Source organism: Schistocerca gregaria, chromosome 9 (genome assembly GCF_023897955.1).
Source record: "Schistocerca gregaria isolate iqSchGreg1 chromosome 9, iqSchGreg1.2, whole genome shotgun sequence".
Lineage (NCBI taxonomy): Eukaryota > Metazoa > Arthropoda > Insecta > Orthoptera > Acrididae > Schistocerca > Schistocerca gregaria.
The window spans coordinates 142,509,722-142,530,140 of record NC_064928.1 but is presented as its reverse complement, the minus strand read 5'-3'; the positions used below and the strand labels follow the sequence as shown (position 1 = coordinate 142,530,140).

At 39.0% G+C, this 20,419-nt stretch overlaps 1 protein-coding gene across 6 annotated transcripts in view; it reads right to left on the bottom strand.

The window, feature by feature from the left end:
* Positions 1-18,519, bottom strand: part of LOC126291589 (microtubule-associated protein futsch-like) — a 263,380-nt gene extending 244,861 nt beyond the window's left edge. For 4 of the 6 annotated variants that reach the window (XM_049985124.1, XM_049985125.1, XM_049985123.1 and 1 more), the window contains exon 1: positions 18,298-18,477. The gene's annotated coding sequence lies outside the window, so the exon portion shown is untranslated. Of the gene's footprint in view, positions 1-18,297 lie in introns of all 6 variants that reach the window. The other 2 variants (XM_049985126.1, XM_049985122.1) reach the window with 2 other exon arrangements.
* Positions 18,520-20,419: the final 1,900 nt, after the last annotated feature.

Genomic DNA, 20,419 nt, shown 5'->3' with positions numbered 1-20,419 from the left:
TTTATCTTGATGTCGTTTCGCTCCACCCATTCAACTTAATGTGTTTAGCTGTACTTGTAGTTTGTCTATATCTGTCGCTGCGATGGCCGTGTCATCATCATATGTGTACGTGCTTGTTCCTGCCATTCCTTTTTATGACACCGTACATGAGGGCGTTAAACAGCCTTGGAGGATGCCATTCGTCTGTGGCAGCCAGTCAGATATGCCTATTCCATCACCAATCTGTATATGGTTTTCTGCCAGTATATTCAATATCAGGGTCATTGTACTCGTTCTTCCAATTAGTTCCTCCAGTTTGTCTATTAAAACTTTTCTGCTGACCAGGTCGATGGCTTTTGAGTAGTCAACAAAAACCATATATAGTTTTCCTTCAGGTCTTCCTATCCGTGTTTAATTTGTTACATCAGGTTTTCTACTGCCACTGTCATTGACCATCCCTTCCTAAAACCGAACTACTTCTCCGATAGAAGGGGTTCGAGTTGTTCTGCCAGCCTTTTGGCGAGGATTCCCGCTAGGAGTTCCAGTGGCATAGATTCCAATGCTGTTCCTCTGTAAGCATTTGGGTTCCCTGTGTCTCCTTTTCCCTTATATAATAGTTTGATTTGTACTGTCTCCATTCGACCAGTATGCTTCTAGTTGCAAAGTTAAGCCTAGATATTTAATGGATACGAGTGAGTTAATTTCTCATAATCAGTGGCAGTAAACTCTGAGTTTTACTCATTAAAAACAAGCTGCCATACATCGCAATGAACACGATTTCTGATCAAGTCATCCTGAATTCCTCTTGTCTTTCAATGAGACACTTTTCCATAGGCTAAAGTGTCAATACCAAACAGTTTTACTGGGTCCGTTCCAAAAATTGTGCTTTAGGGAAATTTATTGCTTTTTAAAATACAAACCCTTAAAAGTCTTCAAAGATCATTTCTTCTGCACCTATGTATCGCTGCTACTGCTTCATCCACAAGTCCACACAGGCTTCCTAGACACTGGCATTGGCAATATCCTTAGGGCAACGTGACAAAATTCCCACTCCCCACCAGAGATTCAGGATCATACCTGAAAAGCCATGTCTTGTCACCTGTCACTCCTCTGGAGGAAGAAGAAGAAGAAGGGTCACTTTCCCAGCATTTCAACAACTAACAATACTGCACGTACATGGCAAGTAACTGTGTTCAGTGCACACAACAATGTTATCAAAGGCATAGAAAAGCATAGAAAGCAGTAAAGATGACATGTTGAGTTGAAGATGGGCATCATGATGAGACTGCCTTTTCATCATGCACATCTGCAACCCATCGTGTCATCTTTACAATGAGTAGCAATCTATCCTTTTCAAACTGTTGTTGATAAACTTTTCAGTGTTTAGTTTAAGTCAGCTCAAAAAATAAATAGAGTTCTGAAAGTAGGATTCAGTATTTACAGGTGCAGATCACTATTTTCTTCTCAAAACTCCAGAGTAATTAAGCTACCAATATAACATAAACAGCAGTCATTTAACACCATTTGGACAGCAACTTTCTTTCTTTTTTTCTTTTTCTTTTTTTTTCCTCTTTTTTCTTCAAAGCAGCAGCTCTCTCTCTTATTTACTGGCTTACATTTATCTGGAATAGTCACAAATGGTATTAAGCCATATGGCAGTTTGTTGTACATGCAACATGAAGTTCAAGTTTCTATGAATTTCTTGTCTTCTGATAATGCATACCTTCCTTCATAATCGTTCTGTCTTACTGAGCGCTCTCCCTGGTTGTGACTGGATCGTTGGATCACAAAGAATGAATAAAAACATATCTGAGAAACCATTCCTTACATTTGGACCTATGTCAATTGTCTACACTGTGTATGCTTTCCAAAATCTAGGCATATAGACCTGCCAGTTTGCCTTTGTACATAGTAAAAAGTACATACTGTGTGAAAAGAACAAGCTCTCTCATACCAACAAATCCTTTAAAAGATATGCTGACTTATGGACAGAAGCTTTTATCTTTAGGAAAATCATTGCATTAGAGCTTCAAGATGATAAGAGTGAAATGCAATAGACATGGTAAAAAATTGCCAACTGAATTTCCAGGAGACTGAGCTGCCATAACATATATAAGTGACTGTTTCTTTTTATTTCTCCATCTCAACTGTCCTACAAATATTGTCAATTTTGGCTGCAAGGTTCAGCCTTTATGTAGCACAGAAAAGAATGAGGTATTCAACTGTAAAAATATGCAAGGTATGCAAAGAGTTTAATTGTGTGTGTGTGTGTGTGTGAGAGAGAGAGAGAGAGAGAGAGAGAGAGAGAGAGAGAGAGAGAGAGAGAGAGAGAGAGAGAGAGAGAGAGAAGGAATGGGGGCAGAACAAACGTCACAATCATTATAAAGGGATGCTGACTCCATTTTTTCCAATCATTACGAAGGGATGCCAACTCAATATTCCAGGCAAGCAAATGGCAAATTGTGGAACTAAAAATGAAAGGCATATATTGTCATCAGGCTCCTGATGACAACATATCAGTGTGAAAGGTGTTGTTTCTTACACACTGAAACCGTCTGTGTCAAGCAGATATTTTCTCCTGCAAAGCTGCTGCAAATGCTGTGCCATCCTGTAGGTGCACTTCATCTTTGAGTATGACTCACCAAAGACAAATAAAAATAACAGTGGCTCACAATATCAGAGCTTTTACCTACTACACCTTATTTTACAGTTTTAATTTGAGAGTATATTTCATCAGTAAGAGGACCTAAGGAAACATGCCACTCATCTGGCACAGTATGCATCAGTATGTATCACCAACCACACACACTTTGCTTCAGTGAAGGAGCATAGCTGGAAGTTCCCTGGGACAAGAATTGTGACACATAAAACACCAAATTCAAAAGATCAGTTTGTAATAAGAAAGAAAAGTGACTGAATCAGTATATGAGTAATTGTTTGAGAAAGCAACCAATATTTTCCACTGAACCTAGCTGACGAGTAATTTATGTTGAGTTGATGTAGTCACTGAAAAGAACAACCAATTCAAATCATCAATGCTTATGTTCTACTTTCTGAATAAATTTGGATGAAACTGTTGTTAAAAAGAAGTACTGTGAGCAAATGATACTAACAAATATTGAGTTGCTACACTAATCTCACATTGACACAGTTTAATGCAAAGGTGTGCCACAGAGCTCTATCAGCACGAGGTGGGAGGGGGGGGGTGTAAGACATAGTTGTGCCACGTAAGTCACTATCAGTCAATGGAACACAGGTACTCTTTGTTATCAATAAAACAGGGTACTCTTTGTTATCAATAAAACAGAACATTCTGATGTTATTCAGACACCCAACAGGAGTGCAGGCAAGAGGTGGTGTTAGTGAACACAAGGCACTAACACTGATGCAAATGTGTCAAGTCACATGCTGTGCAAACTGTGTGTGAAAACTTCTATGTAACTGTATGGCACATCTGCAAAAGCATTATTCTGATGCAAGATAATAGCCAGTAGCATTTCACAGCCATTCATAACAAGAACTGAAGAGTGGGAATGGGAAAGGTCGTAAGAGCCACTAAAAAAAAAGTTTTTTCAGAACTGTTTTGTTCTCAGTACACTGTTGCTCGTCCTTAGACTTTATTCAGAAGCTTGAACATTCATTAGTAGATGGTGCATGATCTTTGTGACAAGTTGTGCTTCTTCTGGAGTTCCAAAATTTAGAAGACACGAGAAGTGGTTTTTGTTGACTACAGTTTGATTCGTTAAAAACCTAATGCTGTATTTCAACACAAATAAAATGCTGTTTTGTCAAAAACTGACATTTTTGAGACTGTTGCTGTGTATGAAATAGAAGTTGATTGTTGTAAATAAGAAAATAGCAACTAACCACTGCTAATAACAACAACAACAACAAGCAAAAAAGGACCGTTACCAGTTTTTTCAAATGTCTGTTAGCGTTTATATTAAATTTGATGTTGTTTACATTAGTTGTTGCATAAAAAAGCCAACAAAGAATGCAAACAATAACATATGTGAACAGCTGTCAGAAGATGAACCTTTCAACCCGAAGACTGTAATGGCACTATTTTTGGAAAAAAAAGGCATTATTAACAGTGGCTGGCTGCTGTTTTCTTCCCTGCAAGAATCAACTTTTATCAGCCTTCCTTAAAACCAGTCAATTTCCTGGCATGGCACTTAACACGTTCTTAATGAAGTATTAAATTTACTAATTTGTCTCACTATTTTTTGCAGTGATGCAGTGAGCAGCATAATTATGCAGTATCTGTTTACCTTCTTAATTTTTTGGATACTAATCATTTACACACAAATAGATATAACTTGTTTTTTCATTCTCCTGATAAATATCAGATTTTTTACACGGAACAGTTTTGTAACACTTTATTAAGTATCTGGGTGCCAGTAATATTCACCTTATTGTGACCATATTCAATTTTTCTCCAAACAGTGCATCCTTGTGCATGATGAAAAATGAATTACAAGATGGCCAGCATAACAGACTGTACAGTAAATTCCAACAGAATGGGTACAAAAAAAAGTGGTTTGATGCTCTAACACACATCTTCACGATTGATGCAATTATGTAAAACTGTCCAAAATGAAACTCTCCCCCCCCCCCCCAAACCCTCCCCCCGTGCACCATATTATTCCTCCCATCCAGTTAAGTACAAACAGCGTCTGTGGAAGAAAGGTAAATTAAAGTTAAGCATCACTCCGACATAAAGGCCATTTGAGATGTAAGAGTAACTCAGCGGTTAAGGTATAAGAATACTGGGGAAGAAACTATACTTAATGAAAGTTTGAAACCATAAATCAGGCCACGAAGTATGTCTGGGTAGATCAGTCAACAAGAGCATTACTCATGGAAAGCAAGGGTGTAAAAGTGATTCAGTCTAATTTCTTTTTAACCTGTCTGGAAAGTTAACGTAGGAAAGTATAGCAGGTGGACATATCACATACTGTGAAAACTCTCCCTCCCTCCCTTTCTTCCCACAGAGAGAAGCTGTAGGCAATGTGAGTAGTGAAAGGTATGTTCTGAATAATGACATGAAGTGTTCTATTAATGCGGATCTCTAATAAAACTGTCCTACAGCTAATATAAAACATTATAAATGTGTGAGGGGCATAGTCCACACCTCATAATTGCATAATGCGCAGGGAAATTTAGAATCAGCACACAACTGCATCATCTGCACCAAATTCCAAATGTATTACAATAACAATGTCACAAATGGCAAATATGGACTAGCATTCATGGTATACACCAGTTCCTGCTGCCGATTGACAATTATGGCCAATTTGTCCTTCCTGTGGACCATAAATATTCTCTAACCTTGCCAGCTAACAGTTTTGACTTCACTTTCAACGATCCATGCTACCCCTCCATTCTCTGCTTGCTTATTTTGATTCAAAGTGATGTAATGATGGACCCATGCTCCATCACAGGCGATAATGTGAGTAAGAAATGAGTCTCCCTCCTCCTGAAATCTAGCCAACAGTTGTTTCAACACCTGTAAATTGTTCAATTTCTAATGAGTTGCCAAAAGGTGAGGAACCCATCCAGCACCCATTTTCCTGAAGCCTAGCTCATCTATGATAATGGCAAATGTGCTGCCTTAACTTCTTCCAACCTTATCTGCAATCTCAGCAACCATCAAAATACCTCTCATCCTCAAGAAGCTCCTGAAACATGGTGAATGTGGCTGCTGTTGGTACTGCTGGTGGAGGAGTGTATGAATGCAGCCCTCATTCTCAATGTGCTCGTAAACCTCCACAAACTGCTCAGGCCAAGCAAATACTGAATATCCTCAAACTCTGTCTTCCTTGGTTGTTCAATCTCCTAAGGATTTCGCCTGCTTTTACACTTTCCAGAGCAAAAATCTTGACAATAATGTTTTTCACAAACAGAGACCGGTACTTCTTGCCCAAACATAGTTATGACGACTAATGACTTAAGCAAGTGGCCCTGCTCGACTGCTTCCCCCACTCTCCACGTCCCTCATTCAGCACAGAGTAGCGGGAACTCTCACATTTCAAAACTGTGCATGCTCCATTTACAATCTCTTTTACATTCGATTTTCACTCTTATTTTATTTCCATTTTGAGTTATAATAAATATGCATGCCCAGGAATTTTAAACAATCAGTTTCAAGTATTTCCTTTTCCTCACGCAGAATTGTTATTAACTACATCTTCCACTGTGCAGAATAGAATATGATGTAGTTTTCCTAGATTAAGTGACAGGCTATTTACCGAGAAGCAATCAGTGATGATTCTGAATACTTCATTTGTTGCTGATTCTGTGATTGTAGATTTTGTTTGGCTTCTTTATGATGTATATCACGATTTAGTGTTATAGGTTGTTATGTGAAACAAAGCAAGACTGGAGAGACTCAGATGTTAAAATTACCAAATTTACCCAGGATAGTGATTCAAGCTGGTACATTCACCATAATATACATAAATCACTTGGTAGACAACCTAGGTATACACATTCAAAATTGTTAACAGATCACAGTGCTCTGTACAGAAGGACTGTATCATTGGCATAGTGTTATTAAATGCAGATGTATCTGCAAATGGTCAGTACCTGGTGCCGTCTATCAATGGAACTGTAAGTTATGTGCGTTAAGAAGTTAAATATCTCAGTACTGTCTGATTACACCATAAGAGAGAAATTGATCAAACCAGTCACACAAATAAAACATTTATAAGTATTCATCTGCAGGTATTTATGGCACAGGTGACACATAGGTTACTGAAGCTTCTTAAAAAGGTTGTCAGATGTATTGCAAATCTGCCCCCAAGACAAATGTGCAGAAATAAATTCAGTGAACTTTTCATCATTACTTAACCACCCACGACATATTTCTGCAGCAAATTAACAACTGAAAAAATGCACTGTTCAGTTATATAGACACACGCAATACAAGAAACAAAGATGATTATTAGCCATGTAATAAATGCCTTGAATTAACTGAAAAGGATCCCTCAGTTGTTGAGAACATTTTAAACAATGAGCTAGCACACAGGATAAAATGTACAGAAAAGATCTTCACATTCAGAAATAAATTTATGATGTTACTTAATGTCACCTTCTATCTATAGCTCAACAGAATATCTCACAGAAGCTGGAAAGTAGAGACTATCTTCTTCATACAAGAAATTCTTAAGATGTTTGTCTATACATGAACCAGGAACCATACAAACTAAATTTACGTTCTTTTCCTTCATACAAGAATGGTCCTGTTGCCGCTTGCTCTGTTTTGTGTGTCCCAGGTAACTTGGACACACAGGACACTATAGAAGTTAAACTTTTTAATCAAAATGGATAATTCAATTAAGAAAACTAACAATTATGAGACAAGAGTTGCTATCCAGTATTTAGCTTTCAGAATTGAAACACGGTTTACTACCAACAGATACACATCAAAATAAAAGATCATATTGCTCTCTCCAACCTGAGGAAGATCGATGCACTAAGCCTACAATAACTTATCATAATGAAGGACTTTGCCGACGAGTGAACCTCCCCATCACACCCCCCTCAGATTTAGTTATAAGTTGGCACAGTGGATAGGCCTTGAAAAACTGAACACAGATCAATCGAGAAAACAAGAAGAAGTTGTGTGGAACTATGAAAAAATCCATGCGCAAGATAGGCAACAACAAGGGCAGTGTGAGCTCAGGAGCGCCGTGGTCCCGTGGTTAGTGTGAGCAGCTGCAGAACGAGAGGTCCTTGGTTCAAGTCCTCCATGGAGTGAAAAGTTTATTTTCGCAATTTTTTTAGCAGTCCGTTCGTTCATTGACGTCTCTGTTCACTGTGGTAAGTTTAGTGCCTGTGTTTTGCGACCGCACCGCAAAACTGTGCGATTAGTAAACGATTGGACGTTCCCCTCCAATGGGGACCGAAAACATTTGATCGCAAGGTCATAGGTCAACAGATTCCTCCACACGACAGGAATATGTTGTCGACCCACCTAACTTGTACACTTGGCGAATGGGTAAAAAGATTCTTCTACCTTGCCCGATTTAGGTTTTCGTGTGGATGTGATAATGACTCCCAAAGAAGTGTTTAGGTGTAGCGTCCCCATACTACGGAGCAGTTACCTCGCATCGGACGGACAGATAATAATTGTCTGAAAATAAAAAATTAAATTTTTTCACTCGAGGGAAGAACTGAACCAAGGACCTTTCGTTCCGCAGCTGCTAACGCTAACCACGGCACTCCTGAGCTCACACTGTCATGGTGTATCCTATCTTGCGGATGGACTACTCAGTAGTTATATTTTGCTTATTTTTTCATAGTCTCACACAACTTCTTCCTGTTTTCTCAATTTATCTGTGTTAAGTTTTTCAAGACCTATTCACTGTGCCAACTTATAACTAAATCTGAGGGGGGTACGATGGGGAGGTTCCCTTGTGAGAACCTAAGAAAATTCTGGTCCTACATAAAATCACTAATAAGATCGAAGGCTTCTATCCAGTCACTCATTGACCAGTCTGCTGTGGCTATAGAACACAGTAAAACAAAAGCCAGTCATAAACTGCATGTCTGAAAAATCATTCAAAGGAGGACTGAACAGACATGCTATAATCTGACCACCAGACAGACTCCAGTAAGGACGACAGAAACAGGCATCCCTGGTGTCAAGAAGCAACAGAAAGAGTTGAACATAAATAAGTTGCCAGGTCCAGACATAAGACCAATTTGTTTTCACAGATAGTTCTCTATGGCATTGGTCCCTGACTTAGCTAGCATTTACCACAAATCTGTAGCCCAGTGTAATGTCCAAGTGACTGCAAAAAAAGCACAGGTGACTCCTGCATACAAGAAAGGTAAAAGAATGGACCTGCAAAATTACAATCCAATAACCTTAACTTAGTATGCTGCAGAATTCTTGAAAACATCCTAAGTTCGAATATATTACATTTCCTTGTCACTGAAAAACTACTGCCCGCAAATCACCACGGATTTACAAAGCATTGTGTGCATGAAAATCAGATTGCTCTTTTCTCACACAATATCCTGCAAACCACGGATGAAGGGCAACAGGCAGATTCCTTATTCCTAGATTTCCAGAAAGTATTTGACACAGTGCCCCAGTACGGACAGTTAGCGAAAGTCCAAGTGTACGGACCCCAGACACGTGAGTGGATCAATGACTTTTCAAGTAACAGAGCTCAGTATGTTGCCGTTGATAGTGAGTGTTTATCAGAGACAATGGTGTAGTCAGGAGTGTCCCAGGGAATTGCTCCTGTTCTCTATAAACGATCTCATGGATAGGACACACAAAATCTGCAATTGTTTACTGATGACTCTGTAGTATAAGGGAAATTACTGCCACTGAGTGACTGTAGAAGGGTACAGGCTAACTTAGACAAAATTTGCTTTTGGGGTGATGAACTGCAGTTTGCTCCAAATGTACAAAAATGTAAGTCAATGCAGATGAATAGGAAAAACAATCCTGCAATGTTCAAATACAGTGTTAGAAGTGCACTGCTTGATAAGGTAATGTTGGTTAAATATACAGGTGTAGTGCTGCAATCAATATGAAATGGAACAAGCAGGTAAGGACGCTAGTAGGGAAGGCGAATGGTTAACTTAGGTCTATTGGGAGAGCTATACTTCGGAGCAATTCAAAAGCATGCATCTGGATTTGTTACCTGTACATTCGATCATCACATGAGTGTTGCGGAAATGCTTTGTGAACTCACATGGGAATCCCTGGAGGGAATACAATTGTTTTTGTTTTGTTTTGTTTTAGGGAGCAAAAACAACTGGGGTCTTATGCACCCATGTCAGAACCGTAGAACACGAAGACAAAAAAAGGAATTAAAAACAACTACACATTAAGTCCAATCGATGGAAGGAAGGACAGCTAAAAACAGATACTTGGAGACAGGTTCGTAAAATACGGCATAGAGAAACGGAGGTCATGAACTTAAGATTAAATGTCCTACACTATGATGGATAAAAAGTACAATGTGGTCAACAGCCTGCGTGTAATTCGCTAAAATAGTTGATAACTCAGACGGCGAACATAAATGAGAAAGTAAGTGGTTAAAAAAGGGCATTCCATAAGAAAACGGCGAACCGTCAAAGGTTGAGTGCAATGAGCACAAAGTGGTGGGGGAGCAGCACTTAACAAATGGTGATGGCTAAAAGACAATGCCCAATATGCAACCTAGCTAAAATGATCTCCTCAAGGCTAGAGAGCCGAGAGGATGTAGTCCAAGTTGGAAGGAGAGGCAGAGAGGTTAACAACACAAAGCTTGTTCCCATAAAGGGAGGACCAGTGGTGATGCCCAAGAACCACCACATGCTGACCAACGTCAACACAGAGGTCATTGGAAGGAATATAAGAACTGCAGCCTTGGCACCAATGTTAGGGCGGAGAGCTCTGCTGCATATACTGAGCAGTGTTACAGAAGCCGATAACGAAAATTGTTGGTGCGAATGGTGGAGGCACACATGACATCGCGATCATCAGTGTATACAAAAATAGTATTACGTAGTTCCGTATGAAAGTTGTGAAACTAACAATGATAGAGCAAGGCTTAGGAAGCGAATGAAGGCCAAGAAAAAACATGGACCACCGCATGAAGCAAAGGTGGTGAAGGGTTCATACCCATTGGGAAAGTGGTAGATAGCAAGATCCAAAAGCAAACTTCAGGAGGTAATATACTGGCAATCAAAGGAGTCACTGACGAAGGAGGCATGGGATGGGTAGCCATGCATGGTGGACAAATGGCTTGTGTACATGCTGAGGAGGAAATTGCAGTGGTATGACAGCAGTAGTCCAGCAGCCTCTGCAAAGAGACTCTCAACCGGGCTAGTGTAAAAGGTGCCACTGGCTAAATGGATGACAAGATGGTGGATAGTATTAGAACAGTGTATGAGGGACAGACTAGCAGATGCATAAACTAAACACCTATAGTCTAGTTTTGAATGGACAAAGGACCGGTTCAAATGGAGGATGGTCATCCGATCTGCTCCCCACGAAGTACTGCTGGCATGCAGGACACTGAGGAACACATACAGTGGGTGGCCAGGCAAGACATGTGGGAGAACAATGAAAGTTTCCTACCAAGCATGAGCCCAGGAATTTCGTAATTTCGACAAACAGAAGAGCAACAGAACCAAGATATAAAGACGGTGGAAGAAACCAATCGTGCTGTCACAAATTCATACAAACAGTGGAAAAGCGAAAGCCATTGTCGATGCTTCATGAGAAAAGATGGTTGAGGTATCACTGAGGATGCTGCTTGAGGAGACAAGTCCATGGAGAACTGCAAAAGATCCTAAAATTATCAATGAAAAGGAAGCCGGAGGTGCCCAGTGAGGGAGAGGCCATTATAGGGTTACCAGAGATAGCAAAGAGGACAATGCTCAGGATAGAACCCTAAGGAACACTGTTTTCTTGGATTAAGGTGTCCAACAAGGCAGAACCCACACATACCTTGAAAACTCGCTCTTTTAAAAATTCCTGAAGAAAACGAGGCTTGCAGCGACGGAAGCTCCACATGCAGAGTGTACGGAGGACATCAGCCTTCCAGCACGTGTCGTAGTCTTTCTCCAAATTGAAAAACATGGCCACAGTCTGGTATTTCCACAGAAAACCATTCATGACATGGGTTGACAAAGCAACAAGATGGTCAACTGCAGAACAGCGTGCTCAAAACCTGCACTGTGCAGTGGTCGGTAAATTGCAAGCCATAATATCAGCTGGGCTTGAAGCAAATATTCCATAACCTTGTTAACACAGCTGGTGAAAGAAATGGGGTGATAACTAGAAGGAAAGTGTTTGTCCTTACTGAACTTAGTAATGAGTATGACAGTTGCTTCACACCAGCATCTGGGAAATGTGCCCTCTTCCCAGATGTGTTTGTACGCATGAAGGAGGGAGTGCTTGCTCATGTGAGAAAGGTTCTGCAACATCTGAATGTGAACATTGTACGGCCCTGGGGCAGAGGATCAGAATGCAGTGAGAGCACAATCTAGCTCCCTCATAGTAAAGAGGGCATTGTAGCACTCACAATTCTGTAAGAGAAGGGTATTGTATGAGTTTCCTTCATACAATTTCGATGGAGGAAGGCAGGGCGATAGTGCGTGGAGCTCGAAATCTCTGGAAAATTGAGGCCCATGGTGTTGGAGATAGCAATAGGGTCCGCTATGACATTGTCCGCTACTGTCAGGATGGAAATTGTGAAATGGACCCAGAGAGCCATCAGAGATTGGCCCCCACAATGGAAGAGGGAGTGGAATTGTTAAAATAACTAGTAAAGGAAATCCAGCTAGCTTTTTTGCTATCCCGAATAACACGATGACACTGTGCATGCAACTGTTATAATAAATGCAGTTTGCCATAATAGAGGGAAGACGATGTTCTTTGTGTGAAACATTGCAGAGGAAATTTACAGAACAGGCAATTTCAGCTGACTGTACAATGATTCTGCTGATGAATGTACATTTTGCATAAGGACCACAATGACAAGATAAGAGAAATTAGGGCTCATACGAAGACACACATATAATCGTTTCTCCCTCACTCAATCTGCAAATAAAATAGGAAAGGAAATTACCAGTAGTGGTATAAGGTACTGTCTCCACTCCATTTGTGGATGTAATGGGGAAGAAAATTACTAGTAGTGGCGCAAGGTACCCTCCACCATACACCATATGTTGACCTGCAAAGTATGTAAGCAGATGTAGATAACCTCCAGTATTTGCGGGTATGTTATTCAATCTCTAGCTCTTAATTCAGTTTGCACTAATATCATAGAGAACATGGCCTATAACTGACAGATGTTGTTCAATGGAGGTAAGGTTTGTGGTGCCAACTGAAATATGAATAATTTGCAAAGCTAATGAACGCAGAATTCTATACTCAGCCACCATCACATGCAGTGAATACAAGATTTTATGATATGATTTACAGAGCTGGAACTGTGATGAGAAGAAATTATTGTTTTTCACTTTAGTAATCCTTCACTTGCTAACTCACAACATTGCACTCTTCCACTGGAAAACACCAAAAGTTTGAACCAAGACATTATCAATGTGGTGGACAGTGCCCTTTAATCCTTATGTAAGGTGATCATGATGTCGCACATTACAGATGTGAGCAGATTGAGGGGGGGAAAAATCAATTACACAAAATATAATCAAAATCTTTCAAACATGACAAGAAACCAACCAAACAGTCACGAGAATTAGGTTTTTTTTTTGGATGAGGTCAAATAAAATAAATGATGTTCATAATATAAATTACATTCCCCAACAAAAACGTCACAAAAATCGAGCAATCCAACATTATACAAAATCCACAGAATTGGTATCGCCAACTTCAAATAAACTAAATAGAGTAACTGAACTCTGCAATACCATGACACAAATAAATCTGCAAAATCCTGGAATCAGAAGTTTCACTCTACATATGCAGATGAAACAATGTCCACAGTACCACGAAACAACAACTCACTCTGTAACTGGTACTGGAAATTTCACTTGACCTATATAGATAGAAGTAGTCCATGAAACAACTCACTCCAAAAGCTAGTATTGAAAATTTCATTTGACCTATAAAGCCAGAATAAATTGCACAATATATGAAGGTTGATTGAAAAGTAATGCCTTAATTGGGTTTGGGTGGGGATATTTTAAAAAACCAAATGCACAAATAATCCGTAGAATGTGATCTTTAATGACCAATATTCACTTTTCCACATGATCACCAATCAATTGGATACACTTCTGCCACCAATGAACAAGTTTTCTGCAGCTGTCATGGAAGAAGGCAACACATTGTTTCCGCAACCCAAGTCTCACAGTTCTCTCGACGTCTTCGTCAGAAGCATAATGATGTTCCCAAATATCATCTTTCATTATCAGGAACAGATGGAAGTCAGATGATGCTAAATCTGGACTGTTTGGAGGATGCCTTATGGTGGTGAGATTCAGTCTCTGAAGTTCAGCTGTGGTGGCACGTGAAGTGTGTGGTCTGGCACTGTCATGTTGCAGGAAAACATTTCCCTTTTTCTTTCAGATCCTTGTTAGATGCCATTTCAGAGTTCACAGTGTTGTGATTTAACACACTGAATTTATTGTTGCGGCATGATCAAGGAAATCAACATGGATAACACCATCTGTGTCCCAGAACACCATGCCCATGTTTTTTTCCAGCTGAGGGCAGCGTCTATAATTTGTTTTTCTGGGGCGAGTCCGTGTGTCGATATTCCATAGACTAACGTTTCATCTCCAGATCATAATGGTGAACCCACATTTCGTCTCCTATCACAATTGAATGGAGAAGGCGTCACCTTCAGTCTCTTAACGTAAGAGGAGTTCCTGCCAAATTTCAAGTCAGTGTGCTTTCATTTCAGGAGTCAGCATCCAGTGTACCCATCATGCACAGATCTTCCGATAGCGAAGCAAAGTAATAATGTGACCCATACATTCTTGTGAAATGCCAATTGTGCTGAATCTATCTGTCAACATTTTGCTTATGAAACTTGGTGGTTGCTGCCACAGGCCGTCCAACTGTTTGTCACGCAGGTCAGATGTTCCCGCCTCTACACCTTTAAACTTACTCGCCCAACAACGTACAGTACTCACATCCAACTGCTTTCATTCTCCGATGAATCTCCTTTGGGGTGACACCTTCTGCTGTCAAGAATTCAATGACTGCGCATTGATTAAATCACACTGACCAACCGCCTGCACAGGGTTCCATACACTGTAACACCACAACCATTCAATGCTAAGGCTTTCTGCCAACTGGAGCTGTAGGGAAGAGGCTACGGAACAAGCCAGTACCTGTCACATACCAATACAGCCAACTGTTGAAGAGTTACAAAGATGGAGGCATTATTTTTCAGCCAGGTTTGCTAGATGATGCAAACACTGGTGAATGTCAAAACAGTTCGCTACAGTTACAGTTTGGAAATGTATCTGCTAATGTCCTAATGGCAGTTATTAAGATAATACCATGAGGAAAGCCTCTATCAGATGAAGAGCAAGCAAGTATGAAAGTGTACAAAGAAATGGATATGTCTAATCACCAGATTGCTAAGAAATTGTGGTGTTGCAGTTGTCTTATTGATAATTTTGTGAGACGGGCTGCACAATATGGTAAAAATGGCAAATATGACTGGACATAAAATTGTCAGCATCAGATATGCGTCTGGTTCTACATAAAGCTAAAGTCAATGCCTTGTGTTCCTCCCAACACATTGATGATTTGCAGTTCTCTACCAATTCCAGCTACATTAGGCAAATCCTAGCATTCAAGAAATGGCTCTATATCTTTAAAGAAAATGCATAACAAGGCAGAAGAATGTATGTCATGAATCCTAGAATGGAACAAAGCAATTTTCATTGATAAGAAGTTTGTTTTGGATGGGCCACATTGTTTCCAGTATTACTAGCATGACCTCCACAGTATTACTAGCATAACATCCACACGGAAAAACACATTTGGATGAGTAGAAATTTTAGCTGTGGCGGCATTATGATCTGGGCAGCATTTTGTGTCAAAGATACATCCAACATCATGACTACAACGCAAAATAAAGTCCGATGATTACATAGGAATGCTGAAAATTCAATTGATCCATATGAATGAGGAATCTGACAATGATAATTTACTATTCCCACACAATAATGCTGAAGTTCACAGGAGTGCCGAGACTAATTTGTGGTTCCAAGATAAAAAAAATTTCCACTCGAGCTGGCCATCGAGAACTCAGGATTTAAATCGCACAGAGAATACAATGGGAATCCTAGCACAACGTGTTTATCACAATGGACGACAGTCTGACACGGTGGCCAAACTGAAAACTGCAATTCGACTGGAGTGGACCTCAGTCTCGGAAGAAAAGATCACTGCCCTTATACAATCAATACCTAAATAGTATTTTCACAGTTACTAACAAGAACTCAGGTTCGATGAAATACCAGGTCATAGATGTGACCTATTTACTGTATGCATTATGTTATTCTGACAAGAACTCATAAGTGAACTAATATCAACTTCCACCCCTAAGGCTGTCTTCTTTCTTTAAATTGGCTAATGGTAAAATAATATTGTATTATGTTTTGCTTTGTTACTAACAATAATTAAGGTTTGATTAAATACTAGGTCACAGTAGTGATCAATTTACTGTATACATTACGGTATTCTGACAAGCATTCATAAGTGCCCCATGCACCCCTAAGATTGTCTTGTTTCTTTAAATTTGCTAATGGTATAATGAAAATGTATTTTGTTTCACTTTCTTTTAAACTGTATGGGAAAAATACAGCACTCTCAAATACATAAATAAACACACTTTTCCTACAAATAACTACCTGTCTTTTACAAATTTCCACGATTGTATGAAATAGTTTCTAGAAATAAGTTCTGTTTGAAACAGAACAACAAAATTTTCCATCCCAGAAATGAAAAAGGATGACAGTATTATATTCTTTATATTACTGGGTACAGTGTTATTATGAAAAGGGAAGTTGCGGCACATCATATAGTGGAGATGCTGAGTTGCATATAAGCACAACAAAATGACTGTTACAAATAAAGCTTTTGACCACTAGGGTGTTCGTCAAAACACACACACACACACACACACACACACACACACACACACGCACGCACGCACGACTGCAGTCTCAATCCACACACTCTGTATGTGTGTGTGTGTGTGTGTGTGTGTCATTTATTGTTCACAAAGCCCCTAATGGCCAAAAGCTGTATTTGGGACAGTCTTTTTGTTGTGCCTATATGTGACTCAGCATCTCCACTACACAGTGACTAGCAACTTTCCTTTCCATAATATTGTTACATTCCATCCTGGATTTTCCATTGTTTGATTGGGTACAGGGTTAAGAATATTTATGGCTGAACATCTCACTCGCCACACTATGGCTAACTGAAGGGCAGAGAAAATCATCTCATACTGTATTTATGACTGACTATTAACAACAAACTTCACGAGACAGTGAATGTACTGTGAAGTCACATCAGTATGTGAATCTACTCGAAGAGGTTCAAGTGTTGACACCACACGTTATCTGTATTACACATTCCTGTGGAATAAACAACTTGTTCCTCAATTATGATGCATCCCATTATAGGACACAAAACATGATGAATTGAAAACTGTTACATCTTAAAACACACTTACTTTAAACTTATTTTCCATTGCTGAACATATAACCTGCAACTGTTTTAATCACATTAAAAACAAAGGACAAATAAATGCTTAGTGGGCAGCTACCAATTAAAACGATTTCTATTTAAAAAGACATCTTTTATCAACCACTGATCACAAAGTGTCACTTCCCATAACAAGTTCACAGGCGAAAACAGTGTAGTGCGATTATTTAGTGTTTACAATGCCAAACACGGGATTTAACACATATATGCAACAAAGAATTTGGGTATTTTTTTTCCAATATGAAAATTATATCAAGTTGCTCAATAACATATCACGGGTGTGATACTGGACCTTCCAATCCCATCCCCCACCTTAAATCTTGGTCGTCGTGACAGATTGATCTGTAGTGTTGACCGCGGTTTAGTTTAGGTTCAAAGTTCATAATCTGGTTGCAAGTTACCAAAACCAACGAACGTGATTCCGAAATAAAGGCTGTCGTAACGGAGGGACATGCAGCTTCGCCTAATGCCCAAGTTCACATAATATCTAACCCACTTTTCATTTTAAAAAAAATCCACACATCACAGTAAATTCAGAAAACGGGTATCAGGTAATGGGAACGTCTCCCACAAGTATTTTGATGCATACCATGCACACACAATCGCATACAAATTACGAAAATTCAAGTAGTCCACCACGCAACTTATGCCAACAATATTTTTTTCACAATAAAAAACAAAATCTTCAAACAAATAAGGTGTTCTAAAGTCAGCTATAATCTAAACTTCACCAGGAATTACTGCATTCCGAAAATGTTTTCAGAATCATTCATAAACTACAGTTCGTAATGAATAACCGATGAAATAGATAGTAATAAAATTGAATAACAGTTTTAATACTTCTATAAAGTTAAACCGAGAAAAAGAAAGCCGACTGTCTGCTAAAGTATGGAGCGAATTATATGTTACACTGAACCAAGTAAACACAACGAATTTCAACATTGTACTTAACATGTAAAAATATCAATAAAATTGGGACATACATGGGGGAGTTAATGACAGCAGGAAACAAAAATGGTGAAAAACAATTTGAACATAGAATACATAAATACACATCAATATATGTAACCCACCATTCTCATTCAGTCGTACACAAATATTCTTACCTGTCAGTTTTTAAACTGCGGCGTTTACATATTTCCTTGCACCACCCTTGCTACGCTGTCACTCTAAAGCACTATTTATCTAACAGAAACCGCGGTCTTTAAGCAGTAAACAACTCTAATATGAAGAGCTCACTTCATATAAATATACAACAGACATATAATCCAAAAACAGGCAGCGGCATTTTGGATCACTTTAATCAAAGATCTTATGACAACAAGTACGCAAGTTTAGCGTGCACACAGATAATGATATACACTTCCGCATGCCAATTGTATGTTCAAAGTGTAGGGCTATCGCAAGTAGTATAAATACAACAATCAATTTTTTGCCAAATAAATATTCCATATTACATTTAACTGTAAAACACAGAGCAGGATCAGGTCAGGTGGTTACGACGGTGTCGTGTATAGAAGTTGTAGTCAATCGCACCGTAAGTCAAGATTATTTAGTATCAGTGAAATGCATATTACGCAATAAAATCGCGTCAAGAGACATCCGTATACGCTCAGCTATGTATGAATGATATCATCCTCATTGATTCGTTAAAACAAATCGACAAAATATCTCGTGTGAGTGTGGACGAGATGCAACAGTTGTTTTGCCACGACTGAAAGGTGAAATTGTTAAAAACCATTCAGAAGCGAAGATCGTATAAAATATATTTCTTATTCAAGGCATCCGGTTTCAATAGTCTTAGCTGTAATCTTCAGGTCTTAGACTTTTTTTTGTAAAAAATGTGTTCGTTTTACGCTGAGCCTCATTCCCAAGATGTCAAGTGGATAAAACTCTGACATTTAACATGAGGCTCAGTGTAAAATGAACATGTTTTAACACAAAAAATTTTAAGACCTGAAAACGACAGCTAAGACTGTTGAAATCTACTGTCCTGAATAGAAAAAATATTTTTTGTGCGATATTGGATTTGAATGGTTTTAACAAAACAGATCGCTTTTCAATACTCTCAGAATGAGGAAATTCAGACGAAACGCTCAATACCACCCATGAACTTAAAGTCCTGGAAGAATTTCAAGAAGACTTGAAAACATCAAAAGAATACGTCATGCTGCAGGGATGTATGGTAAAATACTTGTAAACCACTTCACCGAGATCGAACATCTAAACCTGCTTCAGAAGCACTCGAGGTTTCTTCATATAATAGAGCCCGAAATTTATTTTTAGTCGACGAATCTAAAGCTATAGAGACTTAAAAATCAAATAACACACACCAATCTGGATAACTAATAACAAAACGCTCAAAGCCCCAGCTAGGTCACAGTTAGTAGAACTCTACTTTCGAAAAGAAAGCTGTACAACAGTTTAACAACGACACTCAAACGAGAAAAAGAAACTTGGAAATGGATTGCAAAAATTCTCGAAACGACTGTAAAAACAAAAATCGTGAGTTAAAAATCAATGTCTCACTATTCTCAGAAGCGCAAATGATGTGTACAAAACGGAACTCAAAATTGTCACCACAGCTCTGAGAGATTATGTAAAATATATGGTCAAAAGGCGATTGCGATAGGTATACCACACAGGCATGACCTTATGGAATCTTCTGTTATAAACAAAGAGATCCAAAAGGCCAACATGACTTAAAGACGCTTCTGCCAGTCGATTCAAAATGCTTCTTTCGTCAGCATAGATGAACTGGAAAGAAAATACTTTATGGCACAGGGCATTATCTGAATAAAAGGGACAAATCACTACTCAGTCATAGAATTACCATGATTCTGGGAAGTCTTCATCATAGAAATGAGAACTGTGACACTGTTGCACTGTCATCAGAACAAAAGGCATGAAATAGCATGCACAACTAAGGCCATCATAGGCCTGCAAATTCCTTCTTTACCAGCTAGTCCAGCAGACGAGGATACTTTCACTGGATTCCCATCTGCACTCACAGCAACAACAAAGGCAAGAGAATACACTGAAACACCACCAACAGGAGAAGAGAATACAACTGTAAGTTTGTCTGCACTCATAGCAACAACAACAACAACAGCATTAGAAGATGTAGAAAAACCACATAAAGAAGAAGAGGAAACAACTGAAAATGAAATGTGTAGTATAACAAGAACCATAATAAGAAGAACTAAATTTTTAACAGTTTTTCATCAA